The 26,733-nt window shown below is 35.5% G+C and overlaps 1 protein-coding gene across 2 annotated transcripts in view; it reads right to left on the bottom strand.

Annotated features, from left to right (window-relative positions):
• Positions 1 to 26,733, bottom strand: part of LOC120352715 (suppressor of tumorigenicity 14 protein homolog) — a 115,987-nt gene that overhangs the window by 75,952 nt on the left and 13,302 nt on the right. The gene's annotated exons all lie outside the window — the stretch shown is intronic.

Here is a 26,733-nt window from a genome sequence, read left to right as displayed (position 1 = left end):
ACCTTAAGAGGTGTATGCCACTCACTATTAGCATCATCTACACCTGGTCCACAGGTACATATTTACATCGTCCATCTGGGAATTGGACTTTTATGCGTGGCTTGCCAGCCCGTTTACGCTTACCAGGTGTTGAGACTCGGTGACACAACACTGGATCCTTATTCCTTGAGAGTCCTGGTTTGGGATCCTGGGACTGTGAGACTACCTCTTTGACAGACAAAGACTGTGTTTGCTCTTCTACATCCATATCAGTTGAGGAGGGTATTGACTCCTCCACATCCATGACAGTAGGGGGTGGTATTAACTCTTTCACATCCATGACAGGTGGTGGTGGTTTTGTCTTTTCCATATCCCTCTCGGAGTTACCACTTGTGTTGGTGGCTGGGGCATAAATTGTGGCCTGCCATTCAGAGTCAGTCATCTCTTCCCTGTGATCCATCACTATGTTGCCCCAGGATGCTTGCCTTGGAATATATGACAACTCTGCCTTGCTATCAATCAAGGCATTGGGCTCGACTCTGTTCAAACCAACCTGCTTGAACCTCTTTTTGTTCCGACTCTTGTTGTCCGGAGATTTGGAGTCTACTGCCGCTATTGTTGGGACTGATGTTCTCTCAGTCCTCAATAAGAGCAATCGTGACATAATTCGCTGACTTGTAGGATTCAATTGGGGAGGATCCCACTCCACCTCTCTCGTGAATGTGTGAATATTCACTCTGTTTCCACGCATAAATTCCATGCCTAATAGCAACTCTTGTCCAAGTCCTTTCATTATAGATGCTGCTAGTGGAACTGTGATTTGTTCTATAGTTACATTAGTTGTCAGCTTCCCATTTAATGGTGTAGATCGTCCATCAGCTAATATCACGTGGTGATGAGTTGGTACCTTCCTTATCATCCCTATTTTTTGGAGAACTTCATAAAGCTCATTACTCATATAATTAGCTTCAGCGCCGGTATCCAGCAATGCCTGACACTTTTTACCGCTGATTGTCACAATAATAAATATTCTGTTGTCCCTTGATGACTCTTCAATCACAGGAATCAGAATCCACTGTGCCATTTGCATCACTGCTGTCTTGTTTGGAGTTCTATTCTCCTTTTGCTCATCACAGGCACATTCCAGTGCTCTCTTTCTGCACCTTTTACATGGCAGGATTTCGGGACAGTGTGATCTCCAGTGCCCCGGTTTCTTGTATTGCCCACACATGGGTTCAGACTCACTAAGAGATGGTCTGTTACTAGTAGGGGTTATAACTGTCTCAACCTTGAGCCTTGTAATCTTTTTCGTGTCCTCAGTCATGTGAACTCTCGAATTCTGTCTATTCGGTTTCTCCTCTGCTTTGATTTGTTCATACTCCCTTGCGAATTTTTCCAATTCGTTAATACTATGAACATCTGATTGCCGAATATACAATTTGTACCGTGGGAGGAGATTCTTATACACTCTCTGTAATTTATTTTCGTCTGTGAAACCTCCTCGACGCCTCATGAGTGTCAGTACATCTTCGAGAAATTCGTCAAACAATTCACCTTCCCTTTGCTTCCTTGCCTGAATTAGATTCTCTAGGTCCTCCTCATAGGTAAGTGGGTAGTAGCGTGATCTGAAATCTGTCACAAAATTGTCCCATGATTTCCACTGGTCACGACGATTACGATTCATAGAGTAGCTCTACCAACCAGTAATTCAGGCAGCGCGACTAGTAGCTGGTTGCCAGTGAGCCCATAGGCTTGTTGTAGCTCATCTAGATTTTCCAAGAAGCTGGGAGCATCTGATTGGCCGTCGAATGAAAGTCTCCAGCTTCTTACCTTGTCACATACCGCCCCTGGGTCCATGAGGGGGTTTGTGTGAATATTGGTTCTAACCTCAGTATGGGTACCTGTCACCAAGTGTTTAGTTCCCCCACTGCTTCTGCTCATTATGCCGGGTCTTGGGCTGGGATAACGTACTGCCATCTTCTTATGTTGTTCTACTAACAACTTTCTCAACTCAGCAAGTGTTCCAGATGACACTATGCCCCAATCTTGTAGAAGATTGAATGCCTCATCCTTTTTCAATCTATAGAAACAGAAAACTCTGGGGTCGGCTATCACCTCGGGGTTTATGTCCTCGACCGACTGATCCTCTGTCAGCTCCTGGTGTTGGGCATCTGAATCAGACTCTCCCTGTTCACTCATGATTCTTACTTCGTTGCCTCGTGCCCCAAGTGTGGGCGCCAATCTATCACATACACCCTGAGTAGCTTCAGAGGTGGGTGATTGATACCCAGGTTTTGCTCCTGGATGACATCACTCAGTCGTAATGTGGGCGGGGAAAGGAGGCAAGTCGAAGTTCCTCTTCTTTCTTCTTTGTGCTTCAGCTGGCGTGGACAGCACCTCCTGGTGCTTCTGACGGCATGAAGGTCGCTCTCTTCTCTGATGACACCACTTTGATGTAATTTTGTATTGGCCTTACGGCCTCGGTTCCGCTCCAGTGAAGTAGGAAAAGGAAGGACAGACAGGATAGGGACGGCAGACAACGGTCCGCTGTGCCCTGGGGAGAAGGAAGAATAGGGATGGCAGACAACGGTCCGCTGTGCCCTAGGGAGAAGGAAAAATAGGGACGGCATACAACAGTCTGCTGTGCCCTGGGGAGAAGGAAGAATGGGGACGGCCGACAACGGTCCGCTGTGCACTGGGGAGATGGAAAGATAGGGACGGCAGACAACGGTCCGCTGTGCCCTGGGGAAATGGGAGGACAGGGATGGCAGACAACGGTCCGCTGTGCCCTGGGGAAATGAAAAGACAGGGACGGCAGACAACAGTCCGCTGTGCCCTGGGAAAAAGGAAGGATAGGGACGGCAGACAACAGTCCGCTGTGCCCTGGGGAGAAGGAAGAATAGGGACGGCAGACAACGGTCCGCTGTGCCCTGGGGAGAAGGAAGAATAGGGATGGCAGACAACGGTCCGCTGTGCCCTGGGGAAATGGAAGGACAGGGACGGCAGACAACGGTCCTCTGTGCCCTGGGGAAATGGAAGGACAGCGACGGCAGACAACGGTCCGCTGTGCCCTGGGGGAATGGAAGGACAGGGACAGCAGACAACGGTCCGCTGTGCCCTGGGGAGATGGAAGGACAGGGACGGCAGACAACGGTCCGCTGTGCCCTGGGGAAATGGGAGGACAGGGACGGCAGACAACAGTCCGCTGTGCCCTAGGGAGATGGAAGGACAGGGACGGCAGACAACGGTCCGCTGTGCCCTAGGGTGATGGAAGGTTAGGGACGTACGGCAGCCAACGGGCCGCTGTACCAGGACAGGTGGTCGGGGACCACCAGGAAGGTTGTGAGCGGAATGCTGTGGTCTGGGGCTCATCCGGCGTTTAAATACTCCCCAAAGTGGAGGGGATGGAGTTGTGCCGCCGCCAGAGGCGGTGGAAATCGTCTCGATGCGCGGAAGATGGTGCGCCATCGATACCTTTCTTATCTCCGCGGTCGGCTAGCTTTGCTGATAGCCGAGCGTTTTTCAATAATATTACTTATTATTTAGCAATATTTTCCTGTCACAATTTTACTTTGTGACATGATCATAAAATAAAAGCACATGGTAACGTTTCGTGCTGTAGAATTTAGAGAATAGTATTTAGCCTGTGATATTTTATTGATTTCGATTATTGTTCTATTTTATATTATATATTTTTTGTCACTCTATATATTTTTTGCTCTGATTTATTTTTTGAGATATTTGTTAATATATGTATCAAATTGTTTATGGTGTGCGATTTATTTTAATTCCTCAATACTATAGGATAAGTACCTTATATATATATATTTTTTAATGAATTATCAGAATTATAGTGGAAGCTCATATCTGGGCCTATAAAGATTTTTATGTGACTGTATCCTATGAAAAACCACGACCTAATTTTTATAATTGTTGAAATATTTCATGCTCTACCGACTGATGCCAAGCAGGAGGCTAATCGTTATTTAAATATAAAAAATAACGTGACACAGTTAAAAACATTTAGGAATAATGTTTGATGATGATATGAGATTCAGATCACATAATAATTCACTTCTAAAAATAATGAGAGCTGCTCTTTATAAATGTTCAAGAATTAGCTATCACTTTCCCTAAGAATGATCTATTCAATGGTGCATAGCACCTCTCTTCTACGGAATCACCATTCATCATTTAGCACCCAAATATATAAAACAACCACTGCATAGGGCCGTAGGAAGAATAATAAAAACACTTTTTAATGGTGTTGAACGTCACTTACTCGGCATTATGACGGTGGAAGCTTTAGCCAAGTTCACAGATTTTTCACGAAACTACTATAAGAACGAATATAGAGAAATGAACGAAATAGAATATACATTGAGACATAGAAATTATAGAACCCAAGGATATAACAATGCCTATGGTAGAAGAGCTCCAGAATTCAGAATCCCATTCCTGTAAAATTCATTGCTATTAGAGTTGACAACGTTACAGAGTAAAAATGAGGTTCAAACAAAACTTAAAGTGCACTTCATAAGGATATATCATTTTGATTAGTTTCAGGAAATGAGTAATGTTTTATTTATTATGTTTATTCGAGTTTACTATGTATTTTTATTAACTATTTATCATGTTTTGTTGAGTTTAAAATATTTTTAATTTTATTACAATGAAGATATATTATGATTTAACAAATATTTGTGTAAGAGTGAATAACATCACCGTAGCTAATATCCCAGAGTTATATCTTGTTAATTGTCACTTACCGAGCATTCTTTTTCTATTTCATAAGTTAAGTTGGATTATGATGCAATGGACAAAACAGAACAAAAAAATGAAGAAATATAATCAAGTCGATTAAGAAATAGAAGTATTGTTATTGTTTTATTGTATGTATAGTATTATTTTTACTATATCCCTCAAATAGCTCACAGATAAAGGGATATTATCGCACTATTGTAAAATTCAAATAAATAAATAAAATATGCTCGATGTTCTACATATTTTTCGTTTGCAGCTCGATACCGGGTGAAATACTGCATGAACCATCTCCGGAGGAGTAGATTGAAATTTTGCTAATTCATGTATTTGGAGAGCAGTTCTGAAGTGGATGGTAATAGAAAATTCAGATATGTGTGAGGCGTTAATATGTTGCCGGCACAGTATAGAGCAACTGAGATTGCTCACAGTTTCCAGGTGACTGTTTAGAATCGGAAAGGCCGACACAGATCACTTCTTCCCGAGGGAGAGATTTCGCCGGACCGTTAACAAGTTGATTTAGTGATTCAGCTCAACAAAGTCCATGTTCCTCCATTGTTATGTATAGAGGTACTTCCAGCCTACAGTACCTTACTTTATTTTATTTCACTAGAACTCAAAGGAAACTACGATATTGATATGTACCGGATCTGATCAATAATGAGATAGGACAAGAGGTTGGATTGAGCTTAACTTCTTATAAGTATGATAGTATGAAAGATCTCTATTTCCACGAAACTTCTCTCACGCATAATACTGACATTATACAAGAGACGAGCTTTTGCTTCAGTCTCAAATTCAGAATCGAAACAATATGAATAGATCCTCTAGAATATCTTGCATGTTCGCTAATTCATGAATTTCATCTCATGTTTTTAAACTATTGTAAGAACAGACTACAGTCAGTTGTAAGCTATGAATATCATTATAAGAGTCGAAAAATCCCTGTATCAAAAAGATTTGAAATAAGAGTATTAAAAAGCTACGGGAGCTGTACAGGTCTTGTAAAAGTATCAATTTACATGATCTGCAATAACAGTGCATCAGATTCACTCAATCTTAGAAAATTCTAATAATTTGAAAAGTAGAATCCACTCGTGATCCCAACACTACTCATCATTGTCTCCACAAATCTTTTTACTGCATCTCTCATGAAACTTTTGACGTTTCCTCTCCGGTTTCACTTTCTCATCCGACTCCACATGTCACAACATGTGAAAAGAAGTGAATTGGATTTTATTGTATTTTCTATGTGCTTCCACTTGACTGTTTTAGAGACCATAACGCTGTAAGTCGGATACATTATGCAGAGGACAGATCGGTCGCTAGTGCTCGCACGCGCACGCTCTTGAATGTGCTTCCACCCCCCCTCACCAAAACAGCTACCGACACTCTTCAATATGATTTCACCCGAGTGGGTCGTTTGGAAACTACAATACCTGACCTAACCGATGTCATACTATAACTAACGCTCAGTCCATTTCGGAGGCTATAAAATTATTAGTTACTCTCCAGGATATTCGTTATGGAAAACAAATTCAAATTATGGTTTGTGTATAACTTCTTCATCAAAATTATCGGATTATTATGACTTTCACGATGCTTAGAAAATGAGAAATACAGAGACTTTTAGTCAGAACAAAAATATTCAATTCATTCTTGCTGACGGAAAGAGTTCCACAAAATGTTGTGAACACGAATTCGAATCAGTTAGGCTAGCTTCACACGCTTTCGGTTTCATTCGATTCAGTTCGTTTTCGGTTCGGTTCGTTACCGAAAACGAATGAGGCTTTCATACATGTCAGGTTTTAATTCGTACGTCTCTAATTAGGTATTTTCTTCTCAAACACAGCTGTGTTTGGATTTTCACAGTTCATGCTGGTATATTTAAATATAACAGCTGGTGTTATATTGTAAGATGTTATCTCTTGAACAACAAAACTTTGAAGTTAAGTAAAAATTGTGAATTATTTGAATAGTTTCTTTTTGATTATGTTAATTTCGGATGTTCAGAGGAATTATTTTTTTAAATTGAAAATTTGTTCCTTGTTTTGATACATGGTATATAAACTTCATCTCTTCTCTCCATTGAAACAAAAGTTTTAATTTATATCTTTCATATTTTTTCAGCAAACTATTCATTGAGAAAAAAATGTTTCTGTGAACTAACAGAAATGAATTGACCATATGATTTTGACTTGGAAATTTTTGAAACAGATAATCACGATATCAGCTTAAAATAAAAACATAAAAGGCAAGCGTGTGTAAAATACTTTGTTTTTTCCTGTTTCCCTAGCAACGAATTCGAATATAATGAAACTTATTCGTGTCGAGGGGGCGTTCGGTGCTATGCGGTTGCTATTCGGTACCGAATTCAAACCGAATCATCGTTTCACACTTATCAGAATTTGCCGAAGACGAAACGAACCGAACCGAACCGAACCGAAAGTGTGTGAAAGTAACCTCTCGCTAGCAACGAATTGAAACCTGATGGAATTTATTAGAGTCAAGTGGGCGTTCGGTTTTATGCGGTTTCTATTCGGTACCGAATTTAACCCGAATTACCGTTTCACACTTATCGGAATTTGCCGAAAACGAAACGAACCGAATGAATATGAAACTAGCCTTATAATATCAAGAACGTCTCCTTTTACATACATCTATTAGACAATCATATCAATATGTTCATTATCAAACATTATTTATTCTATTATTTGAATAATTACAATTATTATTGTAGAATATTATTCTACAATTCAACAACATGATATTACGAGCCGGCAGGCTCGCTTCGCTCGTTTTGTTGCCTGGCCAGGTGACTCCGCCCTCTTCATTAATTGAGCTTGCGCCATTTCGTCAAAAATTCAAGAGAGATTTCCAGGCTAGATTCAATCACCGGTTCATTATTTGAATTATGTTGCGCAGGATTGCAAAAATATCTGTTTTCATCAGAATGAATGAATATTCTAATACTTCCCGAATGGAGATAATATTATGAGAACATTATTGAGATTCAATCTAGTTCATTGAAATTTGAGATGGGAATGATGTAGAGAGCTCACAAAACACTCATATCTAGGGTTGCCACCCGTACTATATTATAAAGTATTGTACTTTATTTGGAGGTCTTGTACTTTATACTTTGTAAGCAAGATAAAGTACGCAAAAATACTTTATTTTGCTCAACAAAGTACTATATAATAAAGTAAATGGAAATCAAAACATTTTATAGTGTGGTCCACGTTATAATGACAGTATTTGATTAACTTTGGTGTTGCTACCCTGGTCTATCATTCGACAAAGCAGGTAGTAGTACTATCCTTTTCTAGCTCCACAACGATGCCAATTATGTTTTTGACTATGTAGATATATAATTAATTGAGGCAGAGAATAGGCAACGTCATTCTTCTACGTATCTTTATCCACTGTCATTATAACGTGGACCTCACTATAGATTAGTAGATTGGCGGAGACTGTCAGATTTAAACTAAATAATATTGGCTACATTTTTTCAGTTTATGTGATGCTGATGAGTTCAAGAATTTGTATAAAGTGGTTTCATATTTACTCTCTATCCCTGCCACTCCAGCATTTGTGGAATGGGTTTTTTCTGTAATGAATAATAAGTGAAGAGATGAGAGGAGCAAAGCATCTTTGAGTCTCATAAGAAATAATGAACTAATGATTTACTTATTTCAATTTGAATGTTGATTGCAAAGATGCTTTGCAACTCTTCACCAGTAGCAACTATTTAATGATGATGGCCAAAAGCAATAAAAAATATATTGTCAAGAATAACTAATTGATTTTTTTATTAAATTTTAAAATCATTATTGAACTCATTCTGTATTCCATTATATCCATGCATTGTATTTTGAATATCCATTCAAAATTACTTTATTTGCATGGGCTACTTATAAGAGTTATTAAAAACATAAAGCTTCCTTTATTTATTTTTTCCAGGAGCACATTAGAGCTCTAAAATAAAAAAATACTACTCAATAATCAGCCTTGTTGAGCACTTGATAGAAGAAAACCATAGATATATTGATATGAATGCCAATATGAAGATTTTAAACGTTGGAAGCAAAAGCAGTAAATTAAATTAATGTAAAAGAAGATTTCATATCTACACTATAGCAAAATTAAATAGTAATAAACTAATAAATATCATTCAATTCGATTTAGATGATCCCATTTTTGATAAAATTATGCAAACCAATAAATAGAACATAATATGGAGGATAGTCTTATATGTACATAAATTAGTCAATACATATTCACTTATTTTTTCATTTGAACTTGAAAATGGCTAAAATAAGCTGAAACCGGTCGTTCTTTTAAAATATTTTAAATATTTCATATAGGCTAAATAAAGAGTGCCTTATGTTTTTAATAAATCATTTAAAATTGTATTTTGAGAAGTACACATATCTTTGGCCAGAGGGGTGTAATTTTTTTGCATTAAATTTCTCAATCTTGTGTACATGAAATTATTTTGCAATAGCCTAGATTTGATTAACTTGTTGAAGAGTAACAATATTATGCATTTTTTCAAGGCGTATAACTTACATTTTGAATTTAGAAGACCAACTCTCTAGAACTTTTTGGATTAAATAAAATAAATTATATGTTTTCTCATGATACTATATTATACAATTCTTCTTTATGAGCGTGTGCTTTGTAACAAATTAATTTAATTTATCTTTTTAATGATTTATGATTATTTTCGTCATACCAGTCTGTAATCAATAACTTTCCAAGGTATCATATTCTAATTTAGATAAATCGAATTATTCTATCATTAATAGAATAATTATAATGGATTCTAATAGTAATCAGTAATATTTATTTATTTTTTATTTACTCATGTCAATAATGTGTATTTTTGTGAGTATATAAGAATGCCACAAAGAACTATGCTGACTTTTTGAATATACAGGTAAAAATGACATGTATGTACTTTATTTAAACATAATGAACTATATTTTTTAGGCCTGTGTTTACCAATGTACTTTATTTTTCTTTGAAAAAGGTGGCAGCCCTACTCATATCCAATCCTCTCAAGTATAAATGCACTTGAGAAATCCAAAAAATGCATTGGAAATCTCTAACTCAATGCAAAACTGAAGAAAAGAGACCCTCTAATTTGGAACCGCATATACCCAAGCTGTGTATCAAGTCTATCCTACACTTTCAAGTTCAGTTATTTCTTGAAAACCGTGGAAAGACTTCATCCAAATGCAAAAAGAAAAATAGACGGAACTGTGTACCAAATTTGTGTAACAATAATTTTAGTCTAAAGGATACTGGAAAAGCGGGAAATTATAGAGGTTGGAGGTTTAAGAGGATAGCACATATTTTATTGTTGTATAAATTTGACAAAATCCATTTACCCCTTTTGTAAAGTCAGTGGATGGAATGAGATAAATAAAATATAAATAGAAATAGAAAAACGCTAAAAAAAATCAATTTCAGCATATCTTCGAGAAAATATTAAAGTTCTCTCAATATAATATTTTTAGATCCTAGCTGAACCTATGTACCTGATTTGAACGTTTTATTGTCTATTTACTCTCTGAAAAGCTGATGGGAAGTTGGATAATTTATAGTATTTTGACATTATTATGATCTAAGAAGGAGGCAGTTGTGGGTTTTGACCTGTTGTCTCCAAAGAGAAAATGTAAATAAATGAATGAAAACACTGAAAGAATACTGTTTTTGTGTTAGCTCTGACTTAGCTTTGGCGTTATTTCAAAGCCTTTCCAATACAAATCTCTTCAACTTCAGCTGAACCCATGTAACAAATTTGAAGATGTTAGATTTCTAGACCCGGGGTAAAAACAGATTTTGGGTGTATATTTGGATTTTTTACTTTCCTTGCCCTATTACCAAATAGGAAAGTATTGCTTTCCGAAAAAAATAAAGGTACCCCAATTTCTAAATTTCTATACGTTTGAAGGTCCCCTGAGTCCAGAAAAGTGGTTTTTGGGTATTGGTGTCTATGTATGTGTGTGTGTGTGTGTGTGTGTGTGTGTGTGTGTGTGTGTGTGTGTGTGTGTGTGTGTGTGTGTGTGGTGTGTGTGTGTGTGTGGTGTGTGTGTGTGTGTGTTGTGTGTGTGTGTGTGTTGTGTGTGTGTGTGTGTGTGTGTGTGTGTGTGTGTATGAGTGTGGCTCCAACTATTTTGATTGAATGAATGCATTTTTTATTCTTTTTTTTTTTTTATTCAATTTCAATTCACAATACAAAGCACAAGATACATAGACAACATATCTAAAAACAGATTTGTGAACATATTTGTGATTAAAGTTATACCTAGAATAGTCATCGATAAGCTCTATCAACTGCCACAAGTCACATATATGTAAAAATTTAAGGAGCTCCGCCCCATCTATGCAAAGTTTGATTTTAGATTCTCAATTATCAGGCTTCAGATACAATTAAAACAAAAAATTTCGAGTGGAAAAGATTGAGCATGAAAATCTCTACAATTGATGTTCAGTAGCATTTTCACCTAAAATTAAAAAAAAGCTTGAAATTCGAGAATATGTGATTATCCAATTATTGCAAACTGTTGATTCTATTAAATGATTCACTATGAAGAGATGAGCAAACCTTGTGTGTCTCCAGCGTTATTGCCCTGTCACCAGCTGGCTTGGATCTTTGAATAGTAGACTTGACATACGCGGGAACACTAGCGTCAGGTGATAAATTTTCATAACGGCAAGGAAATTGTGTGAGTGCGCCACACCAGATTTTTTCAAAACCATTCCGTTGGATCCCCCAGCTGAATCATCCAAAAATAAGAACAGCAGACTCACTTCGCTCGCCTGCATTCTTCATTTGAGCTTGCTTCCTCCCCTCAAATAGTCATTTCAATTATAAATGTCAGTGTTTTTTTTTTTCAAAAGAGAACTTCGGCAATGATTGATTATGAATTTTACATCTTTTTTTCATAGCATTAGTTGCAATCAGGTTAGTACAAGATCTTTCAATTCAGATTATTAGATTTAAATTTAGATTTAGATTTAAAGAGAACTTCGGCAATGATTGATTATGAATTTTACATCTTTTTTTCATAGCATTAGTTGCAATCAGGTTAGTACAAGATCTTTCAATTCAGATTATTAGATTTAAATCTAGTTGAAGTATTAAAAAACTAGTTTTTTACACAAAAATTCAATGGACTATTGTATTGTACTATTCTATTATTTTTTCAAATTTGACGGTTTAGGGAGAAGTCATTATTCAATTAAGATTTCTAAGAACTTAATAAAACAATAAGTAAAAAATTAAAATTGGAACAATACCCAAACATCTGATGTCACTCGTCATGTTCTGACATCAGTAAGTCACATGGTCTGATTGGAAAACCAGAGGGATATTCAGCCAAGGGCCAGGTCTCTTTCTGTCTCCGGAGGAACGCGATGGAAAAGTGTGCTGGTGTCGAATACTTATTCAGAAAAATTATCGGCTTTTTCTACTAGCTGGCTAGAGCGGAGACGAGAATGCTAGCCTCACTTCTACCTCTGCTCAGCAACGTTACTCTGTCAGCCAAAACTGTGTGATCAGCTTTAGTTTTAGAAACTAAAAATTTTATTTTCTTCTGAGAATGGAGCTTCCAATTGGTGGTTTGTCAATACATCTTGTTTATGACAATATATGGATAGATCCCTCGGTGTGTAAGCAGTGTCTGACAGACACTTACCAATTTTTGAATGAATATTTAGGTCAAATTATGTAGGATGCTGATCTCTATCTTTCCGTACCTTCTCTTACACTATTTCTCAACTCATTGTAGCCATTACTTGAATGACATACCCAGTGGGGTGGGCTCATGATGCGTTTGAAGAGTACAGTGACAATCAGTGTCCATCAGACTCTGCATACACTGATGTTATATCCATATCTTATGAGATATAGGTTTATAGGGAAAGGTTTTAATTTTTTGTTCTCACGTGCGTTAACTACATTGTTGTTCTTATTCTATACTCTATACTAATATTTTTTATGTGTTTTTCTATAGTTATACCTAATAAATTCATTAACTTTCTTTCTCCTTTCACTCATTCTAGAACCAAGGATTCATCTATAGTTTTTCTATAGTTATACCTAATAAATTCATTAACTTTCTTTCTCCTTTCACTCATTCTAGAACCAAGGATTCATCGTGAATTTAAATCAGTGTCTGTTGGTCACAGCATACACTCTGACCAAGAAAAATGTAGCATACACACCAAGGGTTATCTTTCTTTGCAGTCTATAATCGTATACATTATATGAGTTTAATTCAACCTGATGAGCTCCATTATAGAAATCAAATCAATTCAAAGTTTTCTGATATAACAGTCAGCTTGTGATAAAACTCAAGAATCTCGAATTCAATGCATCATTATTGTGGTATTCATACATTCTCTAATGATACTTGCACATTTTAACACAGTAAAAAAAATTCTCCTGGATTAGGAGTGTATCTCTTATTCTGCTATTGAATGTAATCTCTGATTGAAGGTTGAAATATTATAGTATGAATTCAGAGCAATATTATTCCATAGATTGATAGTGGAGAAAATTTATATTTCCTTACCAAAGAAAACATCTATTTTCTACAACATGTTCATGCGGAATCCTCTTTATAGATAGAAAAAATATACAATTAGAGAACATCAGAGCATCTGCACTTAATACACTTTGAATGCAAATGAAAACAGGCCATAATGAGAGAAATCAAGTACTCTAATGAAACGGGAAGGCTATCAAGTATCCCATAACTGGAGGGTGGCTGAAAAGAGTCGAGTACAGCTTAACTAGCTTTCAGAAATTATCAGAAGCATGAATTCCAAGAAAAGAAAAGTCAAATGAGAGAGACCCTCCTCATTCGACACTTTAATTGGCCATAGAATTACAGGAAGACTTTTAAAAAAAGAAAGGATCAGAGACGACTCAGTTATTTAAACATTGGATAATTATCAGAAAGACCTTCCCTACCCTTCTATTTGTTTCAGTCTAAATCACCCTGCCAATATTCTCATCCAATGCTGTCTTCCATTAAACAAGAATGATTTTGAGTAGGTTTGTTGATAAATTATCTTAAAACAACATAATTAAAGCTCACTGTATAGGAAATGTAGCATTGTTCCACACATTATTAGTGCAGTATTCAACAGATGAGATTCTATCATCATGAAAATATATGCTATCAATTTCATGATTCTATTCCCCAACGATCTTTAATGATAAACATCATTCATTAAGCTAACAAATTTGTTCAATAGAATCTAATATACTCCTAATGATAGTTGACATCACCAAATATTCATGGTCTAGCAATATTTTGATGTAATACATTGCTATTGCAAACTCTATTTATTTATGATTAACCACCAAGTACTCTCCAAATAAAAAATAATAAACTGGAATAATGAAGAGTTATGGAGTACCGTACTATTATTATCAATGGAAATCCCATAATATTGAGTGACCAACATAAATCATGAAGTGGACTTTAAAATTAATATTTTAACCGCGATTATTCTTGCCTACTGCAAAGAAAAGTTTGGAAATATTGTACTAATTTGTCTGTAATTTGTCTTACCAAATTCAGGATTCCCAAAATTCGAAACATAAACTCCAACTTTCAAACTAATATAACGTCATTATCTTTCTCTCAATATGATCATCGAATCTCACAAAACAAATGATTCAATATTCCATTTTATAGATACAAACCAGTGAGCACTGGTTATCAGCGTTGGTTAGTCTACGGTATGCTGAATTCACTCTCGTTAAAAATTCATAGGTGAAAGGAATATTTACTGTGAATAGGTAAATTGGAAACACAGCTTTACTGCTCAATAGCACGACTAATGTTGCCTTATAACATGACAGGTTAGATATTATCCCATGAAATTGAATAATGAAACAGCTCGAATTTCATCAATTAGGCATGCAAAAGCAATAGCGAAGCCATCAAGGGATCAGAATCGCTTTCAACCTTATGTTTGCATGTTTGATCAATGTCGGCTCACATTGCAATTCATGAAGAACAACGTTGCAGTAATCGCTCATTATTCCTTTAATATTATGCTGTTTGCGAAATTCATGGGTCCCCACTTTCCAAAAGTAGCCCATCCTCTGCTTAAGCACAAGTTGATCTTCAATGTACACTAGATTCATCAAGATAAATTTATGCTATTCCTCATAATCTCCTGTAATGATGCTGTTATACTATCATACTTTCTACTGATAAATATGAGCAAAACGTTTTTTTAACGTACTTCACATTGTTGAAAGCTCAATATTAGGTAGAAAGAATACTCTAGTTCCAACATTCATGAATATTGTGTGTGTGGCAAGGAAGATGATTTTCACAAATCCCTTGTAAGAAATATTCATATTAATAGTTAGATTCATACTAGTATTCTTTCTAGGATTCATTTTCTTTTTCTAAACTGCTTTTTCGTTGTGGAAAGTTGAATTTGATATGTAGAACTCTTCAGACGCTAAAGTATCCACTGAAAGTTCGGTTGCTCCATTTTTCAGATATTTGAATATTTTGCCGGAGTACAACTGGCTCATTTCCAAAGAAACGTCTCAGCAAAGGTTAGTGTGAGTTGATACTTTATCACTTTTGATATGCATCTCTTAAGAGTATGTATGCATTATAAGCTCTCCTACAAAGTGGTTGTTCTTTATCTCAGCAGGGAAAATGATATTCACTCCGGAACGATGAATATCGTGTTATTGTAGGCCTACCGGTAATAGCAGAATCTTTGCCGTGTCGTATCCTTCATCTTTGGAATTACCGACTGTTCGATGAGATGAGAATTATTGATAAATGATGTGAAGTTGAATACATTATTTCTACCTTCTAACGAATATCTATGACCAAATATGATGTTAAGTCACTCTTCATGGGTTCTTCTTCTTCTAGTAATGATAATCAGCTTCTTCTCAACGTAGCTGACTAGTTCCGATGAATTCTTGTTCACAAAATTGTTCATTGATGTCTTGAATAAATCAAAACCATTCACAATGTGTAACTGGAAGATTGCAGAAATTTTGTCTGTGGGATATTTCTCGATTATAATATTATTTGAAATGACATGAGATTTCAACAATAAGAATATCATCACTTAATTTCCCTGGTATGGCTGAGTTATTGGAAATATTTGACCTTTTCACGTCCATATCGACCTTCAGGAAGCACAGTCTGCTTTTTGTCACTGGACGCTGTTTGAGTGTAATGAACAGTGTTGCGTTCCGATTAAAACGTCAAAAAACCGTTGCAAATCAGTAATTAGACGCATCACCACTCTCCAAAAAATCAAATTGATTGAATTTATTTACCTGATAAGGTAAAGTTTGAACCCCAAAGAATCTAGAAATCTCCCTCAAATTCCTCTTCAGTTGAAAAATGTCAATATTTACTTCTCAGTAAATAGAATTAAGATTCAGAGCCTTCGGTTAACTTATATTCTTGCACTATTGTGAGTCTATTTGCTCTCAATATCCTTGAAATACTGCTATTTACGAATTGATAATTATCTCACACGTCACTTCACTTTCCAAGTTGAGAACTCAAACGTAGGTGAGTGTGTGTCAACTGAATCAATTTCTATACTCTCTCTACTCTATTTTGCATTCCATTCTCGAGATGATTCATTCTCACTTTGGAGCTAACGTGAAGTTATTGATGAAAAAAGTTTTCACTTATTAATCCATGACATGGAACCAACTTGAAACAGTATCGTTGCAAGTAATTCTGTACAACATTTTTAAAACTCTTGTAAAGTTATATTAAGCCATAACAAAGTGAGGGATTCTCAAGCTGCTGCCTGAAGCGAGAAGTCGCCTTGATACACTCACAGCATCCTTAATGTATGCACATATATATCATAACGCCAGTGACTCGGACTTTTGCAAGTTTCTCTTCACTCCGCTGTATAATATACCAATTTGCGCCAAGTAAGCTCAACTTAGTCCATTGAATTAACATGTCTATGGCACTTCTCTATTAAAACCAGACTATTCATAGAGCATGGCGATGTGAGGGAGTAGGCGGGCATCATTATGTCACAACAGACTTCAACTTCTCACAAATAGATTTCATTAGTTTTGAATTCAATTACAATATGAATACAATCAAGAAGAAGAATTTTATTGATTGATTTCATTTTTCTTCATTCATTTTCCAATAGTATGAGAATAAATATGGGATTATATAGAGACAAGCATGTCCACTCCTCTGTTTATTCAATAATAATTATTTATCATCTTACCTCTTCCAAATTTCTTCGTGAACTTTCCAAAAAAAAACTTTTCAAATACAACTTTGTTTGATTTGTATCGACTCTGGGTATTATTTTGTGGACAAAAATTTAAATCCTTTTATTTGCACCAATAATGTGATTGTTGAACCTGTGAATGAGATTGAGAGCTTCCTAACTTGATCTTTTTCCAAAAACATGGACATTTGTCAGATACAGTTCTTTCTTTGAGGATTTTTCCTATGGGTCAACACTAGTAGACCAACTGAGATTGTCTCAGAAGTATAAACTATTTGTAGCATTTATTCAATTGGTACCGTACTCTCCTGTAATACTTGATAATGAATGAATATAAGATCTTATATTGTCATTGTCAGTTCAAATTCAACATATTGATCGGAAGATTTTTTTTATCTCAACTTGTTGTACGTAAGACCATAAGAAATACTGTATCCTGATTTTGTTGTGAAATTCATATTTTTAACCTTCATTGATCAAGGCGAATAAAAAGAGAAATGAGATTTCAATCTGCAGTGCTTTTTGACTGAAATTGAGCTTCAACTTCATTCAGTATAGTTAGATGCCTATGTGCTGTCATTTTCTGCCCAATGTACAGACATTGGGCAATGTTCATACATTGGGCAGAAAATGACAGCACATAGGCATCTAACTATACTGAATGAAGTTGAAGCTCAATTTCAGTCAAAAAGCACTGCAGATTGAAATCTCATTTCTCTTTTTATTCGCCTTGATTGCCAATTACCAATATTGAGCCGTTCATGTTTGTTGGAAAATGCTGCTTGATCGCACACTTCACATTAATTAGGCCGTTCACATCCATCATACTTATGACAAGGCCAGCTATTTATTCTCTGGTGTGTTGGTTTCACAGATGAATCACTCATGCCTAAACTGAGATAGTCATAATCTGTGGGAGTATGATGACGCACTGATCTCAGCATAGGGCTATACACCATACATCATTAGTAGAGCTCGTAATTCATAGCGGCGACAATAAGCATAATCACGTGGTCAGCAACCGTCAGCAAAGTGGATTCATCTTCTTCGTTGACTACAAAAATCAGATCAATTTCCATCTCAACCAACAACATGAAATCTTATTTTTCAATTCCACTTTATATCTTCTGATATTTCTTAGTATAGTAATGTTCACTATAATGTATTAATTTACTGATGCTGGTATAATAAACTGTTATAATCCATATAGGCTACTTATGAAACTCGACTGTAATTTTTCAACAGAAGAATTTCTCTGTCTTTTATTGATGGAAAGCTCTGTAGGTCCTATTGTATCATATTATGAGTGATATATGACTGGAGATTTTATGATTTCAGGTCGGCTTCCATACACCGGAGAAGTGATGATAGAATCAAACTTCTATTTTTTCCTGTTCTATTTAAACTTTCCTTGGATTTTTTATGTTCATAGCAGAATAATAATGTAGTATGCATGTTGCATAATGTACAACAGGTTATCTGAGAATACTCTTTGAAACGAATTTTTCATTTTGTAAATGAGAGTTGTTAAGCCCACAGATTATACCTAGTTTATCAGTCAGTTACGCAGGATCGAAATCAGCTTATCATGATGTTCGCTCCAGGAGAAGCAAGTGCGAGATCAATAAATGTCTCGTTTTGGAGATGTTTCGCATTGTTTTCAAATTGATGATCCAAGAGAAAGCCTGCCCATTGAAGGATATCAGATTACATCGAGGTTATTGATTTGAGAAATCTTGTTTGAAAAAACAGGGTTTTCATGAATGATTTATCTTACTACAAATTAGGGTAAGACTTATTTCCACCTAGCTGGAAACCATATTCAAAGCTACACATTTCAGCACTTTCAGAAAACAAGCTCTTCATAAATGATATGTCAAACTAACAATTGGATATAGATTGATGCTCACCTTGAAACAAAAGCCGGCCCATTATGGTTTATCGGTTGCCGTAAGGACATTAAAAAAGAAAGCGCGCATTGGGCGTCACGATATTGTGTTCGAATAGAGCGGGTGAATATAGTCGCTGGGGCAGAAGGCAATTTCCTTAGTCTCGTATACTCGTATAGCAGGCGCGTTGACTGGAAAGCTTTCAGACTTCGGCTGCTGGCAGATGCGGAGAGTCTATTTTGCCTGCAACGTTTCTCGCACGATAATGGGGAGCAACCTGCAATAATGGCAGAGACGAATTCGCCGCCGCTTGCGAGAGACAGTAGTCGGACCAAAGCCCCCCACCCCTCACATAACACCCCCTTCGTCAACACTCGATTATGCGACAAAAACCGAACGCCTATTTGGCCCACTCTATTTTTTCAGCCGTTGGGATTAGTGCAAGTTCGACTTATTCCGTGATGTATTCTGTCAACAGAAGTTCTTCATCAACTAACATTAGCACTCACCTATGTACTATGAGGAGTGCTGGATATTTATGCAATGAATTACCGGAGAGTATCAAAACACTCAAATCATGATTACTGGAGAAGGAATTTCCAATTGAATTTGAGGCCACATATAGGCTACACGGATGAGATACTCTAATCTGACGCGTTAAGAGTCAAGGATTTGAATCCCAACAAGCGTATAATTGTTTGATCACGTCATTATCACATCTCATTATCCACACTCAAGTGAGCCATAAAAGTTTACTCTGACCTTTTTCACACAAGAAGAATGTAAATGAATGACTCGTTTCATAAGAAGAAGTTGTTTATTTTATTCTAAGGCCCAATAATAATGCCACTCAGAGCTCAACCTAGAAAAGGGGAGAGGTAGGCAACCAGCAACACATAGACAGAGAATGATACTCCATTATCATGTGCATGTTGTGTACAAACCTTATACATCATACATCGTCACTAATAATGTCCAACTTCATTCTATAATAGGGCTTTGATTAAGTAAATAAACAAGTAAAGAAACATCAGACACGATTAGCATTATTATCATTTAGCATTATAACACTCGTACCTTGGGCTGAATAACTCACTTTAAACACCTCGGATATTCTGTCATTTGAAGATAAGTTCTATTTGAAGAAGTGGGAACTCGAAGAAATCGTTAAACTTGAGCTATCTATTGCATACATCATTACACCATCATCCTGCTGACAGCTGATTTTTACATTCCTTGCCCTATTACCATAGATAAGGAAAGTATTGCTTTCCGAAAAAAATTAAGGTACCCCAATTTCTAAATTTCTATATGTTTCAAGGTCCCCTGAGTTCAAAAAAGTGGTTTTTGGGTGAAAGTGTGTGTGTGTGTGTGTGTGTGTGTGTGTGTGTGTGTGTGTGTGTGTGTGTGTGTGTGTGTGTGTGTGTGTGTGTGTGTGTGTGTATGAGTGTATGTGCGTCTGTGTACACGATATCTCATCTCCCAATTAACGGAATGACTCGAAATTTTGAACTTAAGGTCCTTACAATATAAGGATCCGACACGAACAATTTCGATCACATGCAATTCAAAATGCAAGAGAGAAAATGTTGTGAAAAACAGGGTTTTTGGCGATTTTCTCGAAAACGGCTCCAACGATTTTGATCAAATTTATACCTAGAATATTCATTGATGGGCTGGCTCTATCAACTGCCATAAGTCCCATATCTGTAAAAATTTCAGAAGCTCCGCCCCATTTAAGCAAAGTTTGATTTTAGATTCGCAATTCTCAGGCTTCAGATACAATTTAAACAAAAAAAATCGTGTGGATAAGATTGAGCATGAAAATCTCTACAATTGATGTTCAGTAACATTTTCACATAAAATTGAAAATAAGCTCGAAATTCGAGAAAATGTGATTATCGAATTGCAAACTGTTGGCAACTGTTGATTCTATTGAATGATTCACTATGAAGAGAGAACATACCTCGTATGTCTCCAGCGTCATTGTCCTGTCACCAACTGGCTCAGATCTTAGTGTATAAGTAGACTTGAGATGCGCGGGAACACTATCGTCAGTTGATCAATTTTCATAACGGCAAGGAAAGCTGTGTGAGTGCGTCACACCAGATTTTTTGTTATTTGTCATGACAAATTACATTATATTCTTATATATTTTGGATGTTGGACATTCAATAAAATAACTCCAGCTTCGACTAGGGAGTGATGATTGCGTATAGAAATTTTAAGCTGTCTACTACAGAGTGACAATGGGAGAGAAATTTGTGAAATTGAAGATTTTCAAAAGAGCTAGAACAATTGATAATCAGATGTCTCAATTATGAGCACTTCAAATCTTAACTGTAGGTCGATGAACAATTAATTGAGAACTTGTAAAAATCTTCCTTTTACATTATCACATGAAAATTATATACTGTTAGGTGATTTACTCGAGAAAGAGTAACAAAAACATTGATTTGTAAGTTTAGTTGGTTGATTGTGGTGGATGAGTTATCAGAATTATTAGATATTATCAATCTTAACTATGTCGAATTGATCTTTAATATCATCAACCACCGAATTGAATCAACATCGAGAAAAGAGTCAGATGTTTGAAAAATAGACATTATAATGAAACCTTGTTGATAGGACGAGGAAAATCAAATACAAATTAGTTGGAGAAAAATTAACAGGTCATAGTTAGTTATGTGCCGAATTTTTTTTTTCAAAGTTATAACTTCTCCTAGATAATTTTTATAGAGTGCTGGATTAACTTCGCGATTCTCACGGTATTGGAGTAGTTCCATGATGTAATTCAGCACATTACGTGATTTAATTCTAATATTTCTTCCATTGTTGTCCAAAGTTTTCCTCGAGTACTTAGAATTGTTGCAGACGCTAAATCATCATAAAAATCAGTTGAACGACCATTCCATAGCTGAGTCTTCTACTTCGCTTGAGGGAATTTTCCTGTATTCTGTCTTTGTCAGTTTTATTCCTTTCTCACTCTATTGAGGGAAATTTATGTCGTCCCCACCACATGGTTTGTGTATTGGTAATTTTCATGTGCTTTGTTACTAAACCTGATACCTAATTTTTGAGCCTGATTCGGTCGACTTGGAGACCTGAACAAGAGACCGCCTTTAGATTCTGTAGAGTACAGACAGATTTTAAACGGATTTTATATTCTATCATCATGATTTTATATTGTTCATCATTCTTTCAACTAGTGATTTCTTTTCATAATCCCATTCATTATTATAGATTTCACAATGAAAACCTAGAATATTTCAATATTCAATTTTCATATCATTTTCAATGTAAATTGTATGTTTATTATTGTGTTCATTAGATGATTTCATGAGAAATCATTCATTGAATACAATATTAAGTATGTTATTTATTCTAGCATTACTAAGTAGTTGTGACTTGTGTTGCAGGGTTATTTTTGTTTGTGTATTCTTGAAAACTCATTCGAGGATTGAGCTGTAAATATGCCTTGCTGTCGAACGAGGGCTGACGAATTCGCCGACCGTAATGGCCGGTGATATCGGACATCTGACCTTGCCGTGCGGGGCGGAAAGACGATCTTCGATCTGACGCCACTAGGGCGATGCCTGGAGGTCATCACCCGTCACCCTTTTGACACCGGACTCGATGACAACAGATCTTAGATAAGTACTTGAGGTACTAGTTGGGGGTATCAACTACAATATCAGATGTGCCCCCGTAAATTTGGTTTCTTAAAGACATATTGTGTTGGTCTCTTAAAGACAGAATTATTATTTGATTATTCATGTAAAGATGTGTTTTGTGATATTTTCCATATTATTTTCATTATTATAAGAGCAGGCAGTCAACCGCATATCTATGTTCTTATTTCCAAGACCCTAAAACCACTAGAATTAAGATCGCATTATTGACCAGATTTAAATTGACAGACCTCAGGGCCTAGCATAACTTTCAACAAGTAAGCCTTCTCCGAGGCTTGCATTTATTGCATTATTTGTCACCAGTAGAGCGGCTTAGTTACATTTGAAAATTATAGATTTCAATTCAAGCAAAGTTATTACTCAATTTCCCTCATGAAGCATAAATTTTAGCATTAAAAAATACAACACTGGGAGTAAAACAAAACTCACAGCTCTAAGTTGAATTAATGTTATTCTAAACAGAAAGATTTATAGATCATTTTTGAGAATTCCCACTCAATGATTTGAGCTAAATGCGTAGCTTTCTCGAATTTAATAAAAAAGTCGACTTGAAGAGTTGCAGCGTTCTAGCTTTAATTTGAAAAAAAATCATTTCTGCTTCATTTAACAATATAGAACCAACCCTAGCTAGGCTATTTGGAGCAGTATCAATAATTTATTGCGCGTATAAATTCATTCGAGAATATAAAGCAAGAATGGAACAATGGTCCCTACTCAAAGCAGAGAAAGTTATGAGGATTCCGGGGTATGGAGTGGAAGTTCAAGCTAACTAAGCTTGTCCCCCTCCAGGCTTGTGCTCTGCGTTTAAATTTGTTTTCTACTGCATTGATGATGCAGTTGGTCAGAACATTTTCAGATTTGACTTGGGTGGATATAATCCGAATTTTGATCTCTTTCAGACAAATACTGAGTCACAATTAATGGTATTTACTTGCAAACATTTTAACTTTGTTCCTGATATGTTCTTTGTCAACCTCACATTTATTCAATTATAATCATTATCATTTGTTCCTTTCCACAAATCTCATTTATCCAAAAATCATCATTTATTCAGAAAGTTTCAGGGTTGAAAGTTTCACATTGAATTCTATTATGAAAGTGAGAGTATGAGCTCTGTATCGTGGAATTCAGTATGAAGACAAGTGCATTATATGAAGCAAAGATTACATAAGACTGTGAGCTCTGTTACAAATGTCTCCCAAAATACATTTAAGATAAATTTTGTAATAATAATAATTTTTTTCTATTCAAATTATCCTCACATTACATAATATGATAGTTTACAAATTAGAGTGATCATAGAATAATAACATCTTATATTTTATCACATACGTCGTGAGAATCTATTTAGATCTCTATAATATAATAAAAATAACAATGATAACTGTACAAACTGAAAGAATTAATTAAGATCTCCTATTATTATTAAGATGTTGTGGCTACCCCATGAAGCTAATTTAAATTTAAGCTTATATTGGGGAGTTGTTTTAATACATTATTTATCAGATTTACAAGAGATTCATAAACATAATATAAATTCTTCTTCTTCTTGTATTAATATATATATATATATATATTATATATATATATATTATATATATATATATATATATATATGTATATAGTTTTTGTCATGTTTAGAACTATTTTACATTTATATGTTAAATTGAGTTCTATGTTAATCTTCTATTATTCTATTGATTTGTTATAAAATAGCTCTTTATTTCTCTTTAAACTTCTGCGTATGTGTTAAGGCTCTCGAGGTGATTGGGGATGCTGTTGTGGATGTTCGGTACAAAGTATTCCGGTATTGCCTTTCCAATCTCTGTATAAAAGTTTGGTGTTCTATAGTGCAAGTGTCTTGTATTGTATCTATTTTCATTGGTTTGTCTATAATGATTTTCGAAGTAGTATTTCTGTAGTATTATGAATTTGTACAAGTTTTTGAAGTTGAGTATCTGTATTGTATTTGTGTCTAGATGCTGGAAAAAATTTCTTCTTATTCTGTCAATCAGTTGAGCCACTGGATTCAAGATATAATTTGAAGCATGTCTATAAACGGTTATTCCATATTTTATTTGAGATTCTATTAGGCAAAGGTATACTGAACGTTTTGCTTTCATTGGTAGCAGATATTTTAGTTTGAAGCATCTACGTGCTATATACCTCAGTTTTATAGCCAACACTTGTGAGTGTTGTATACTTCATATTCAAATCGAAATGCATTCATAGGTACTTCACTGTGTCTGAGTGTTTGATTTTCTTGCATGGTTGGTTAGTTTTAAAACATTCGTATTTGTGGCTAGATACTCTATTGTTTGGATCGATGGTATCTATGTTCAGTTTTGGGTTATGAAATACTATTGTTTTAGTCTTTGCACTGTTTATTTGGATATAATTGTTATGAAAGTATTTTGTAATTGTGTTTATCTCTCTGTATTTTTTCGGCTGCAACTGATAAGTTTTTATGTGTAGATAAGATTATAGTATCATCTGCATAGTTGTAGACCTCCCCTTTGAAATCACAGTTTCTCAGATCACTAATAATACAGATTGAAGAGCAAAGGTAATAGTGGTGAGCCTTGAATGACCCCAAAAGATTGCGATTTTAGAGTACTATTGCTCTTCCCAATTTGAACAATTGTTTCCCTGTTACTAAAATAACTCTTGAATATTAATTCCGAATCCATCCCACATACTCCCATTATATTCAATTTCTTTAGGAGTATTTTATGCTGAATCGTATCGAATGCTTTGCTGAGGTCCAATAGTACTGCCAAGGTCAAACTTCTTCTATCTATATTCTTATTGATTGAATATGACACTTTCTCAAGTAGTTGGGTTGTGGACTTACCAAGAACAAAACCATATTGGTTTCTATTTAGTAGGTTATTCTGAATTGAGTATTCCTTAAGATCATCATGAGTGATGAATTCATATATTTTCATCAGTATTGAGATTGCACCTATTGGTCTGTAATTTTGAATATCTTTTTTTGTCCATTTTTATAAATAGGTTTGAGTAGTGTTTTTTTTCATTTCCGTTGGGATTTCTCCTGTTTCAATTATTGTGTTGTATTGGTGAAGGAGAATTCTTTTTAAGTTTTCAAAATAGTCTCTTATATTTTTTGGTTTGAAATTATCGATTCCTGAGAGGCAGTTCTATTTAAATTTTTCACTATACTCTGTAATTTATCCATCTGTACTGTTTTTATTATGGTATGTGGTTCGTTTCTCGATACAAGTCAAGTTCATCAGTTTCAATCGTTGGCACGAAGAGCTCATTTGTTGATATGTTTCTGTTCATTTCTCCTATCTTGGTTTTAAAATGTTCATTGAAGCTATTGCATAATTTATTGAGATCTTCTTCTTTTCCGATTTTGGAATTTTCCCTTATTATTGACTGGATTGGTTTCTTCATACATCCAGTATCTCGTCGACTGCATTCCATGTTCTCTTGGCATCTCCAATGTGATCTTTGACTTTATTGTAGTAGTGGTTACGCTTTTCTCTACGTATTTCGTTAGTTAGATTTTTTCTGTGGATTTTATATTCATTTTTCAATTGGTTATTATTTGGTTGTCTTTTTAATCTGCTCCATAATACATCTTTCATTCTGATTCGGTTTTTAATGTGTTAGATTATCAATGGCTGGGTTTTTTCATCTCTCTTATGGCGGATTTTTATTGTAGCTTTTGCATAGATGTTTTCAAATTTTTGAACAATTGAGTCATAGATCTTTGTTGGATCGTTTGATGCTGAATTATCATCCCAGTTAGTGTTCCTAATCATATTTCCTACAAGCCTGTCCGAGATGATCTCTATTTTTTCATCTGTCACTAATGTTTATGTTTCAATTTCATTTGGCTTAAAACTAATCATATAATGATCTTCTATTTTTGTTTTAATAATCATTGTCTCTATCTGATTTTGGTTTATTCTGGAATTGATATGGTCTATGCATGAAGACTTCATATGATCAGCATTCAGTTCTATTCTGGTTGGCCCTTTTATTCCATTTGCAGACCAGCTGTATACAATATACTAGTAGTTCTTTGAACAGTATACCTCACGCAGTATTCTCATCCAAGTACCTGATTGAAACTATAGACCTTATGGAAATAC

The sequence above is a fragment of the Nilaparvata lugens genome, chromosome 1 (assembly GCF_014356525.2).
Source record: "Nilaparvata lugens isolate BPH chromosome 1, ASM1435652v1, whole genome shotgun sequence".
NCBI classification, from domain to species: domain Eukaryota; kingdom Metazoa; phylum Arthropoda; class Insecta; order Hemiptera; family Delphacidae; genus Nilaparvata; species Nilaparvata lugens.
Note: the sequence above shows the minus strand (reverse complement) of the source record. Positions and strands in the feature narration are given on the sequence as shown.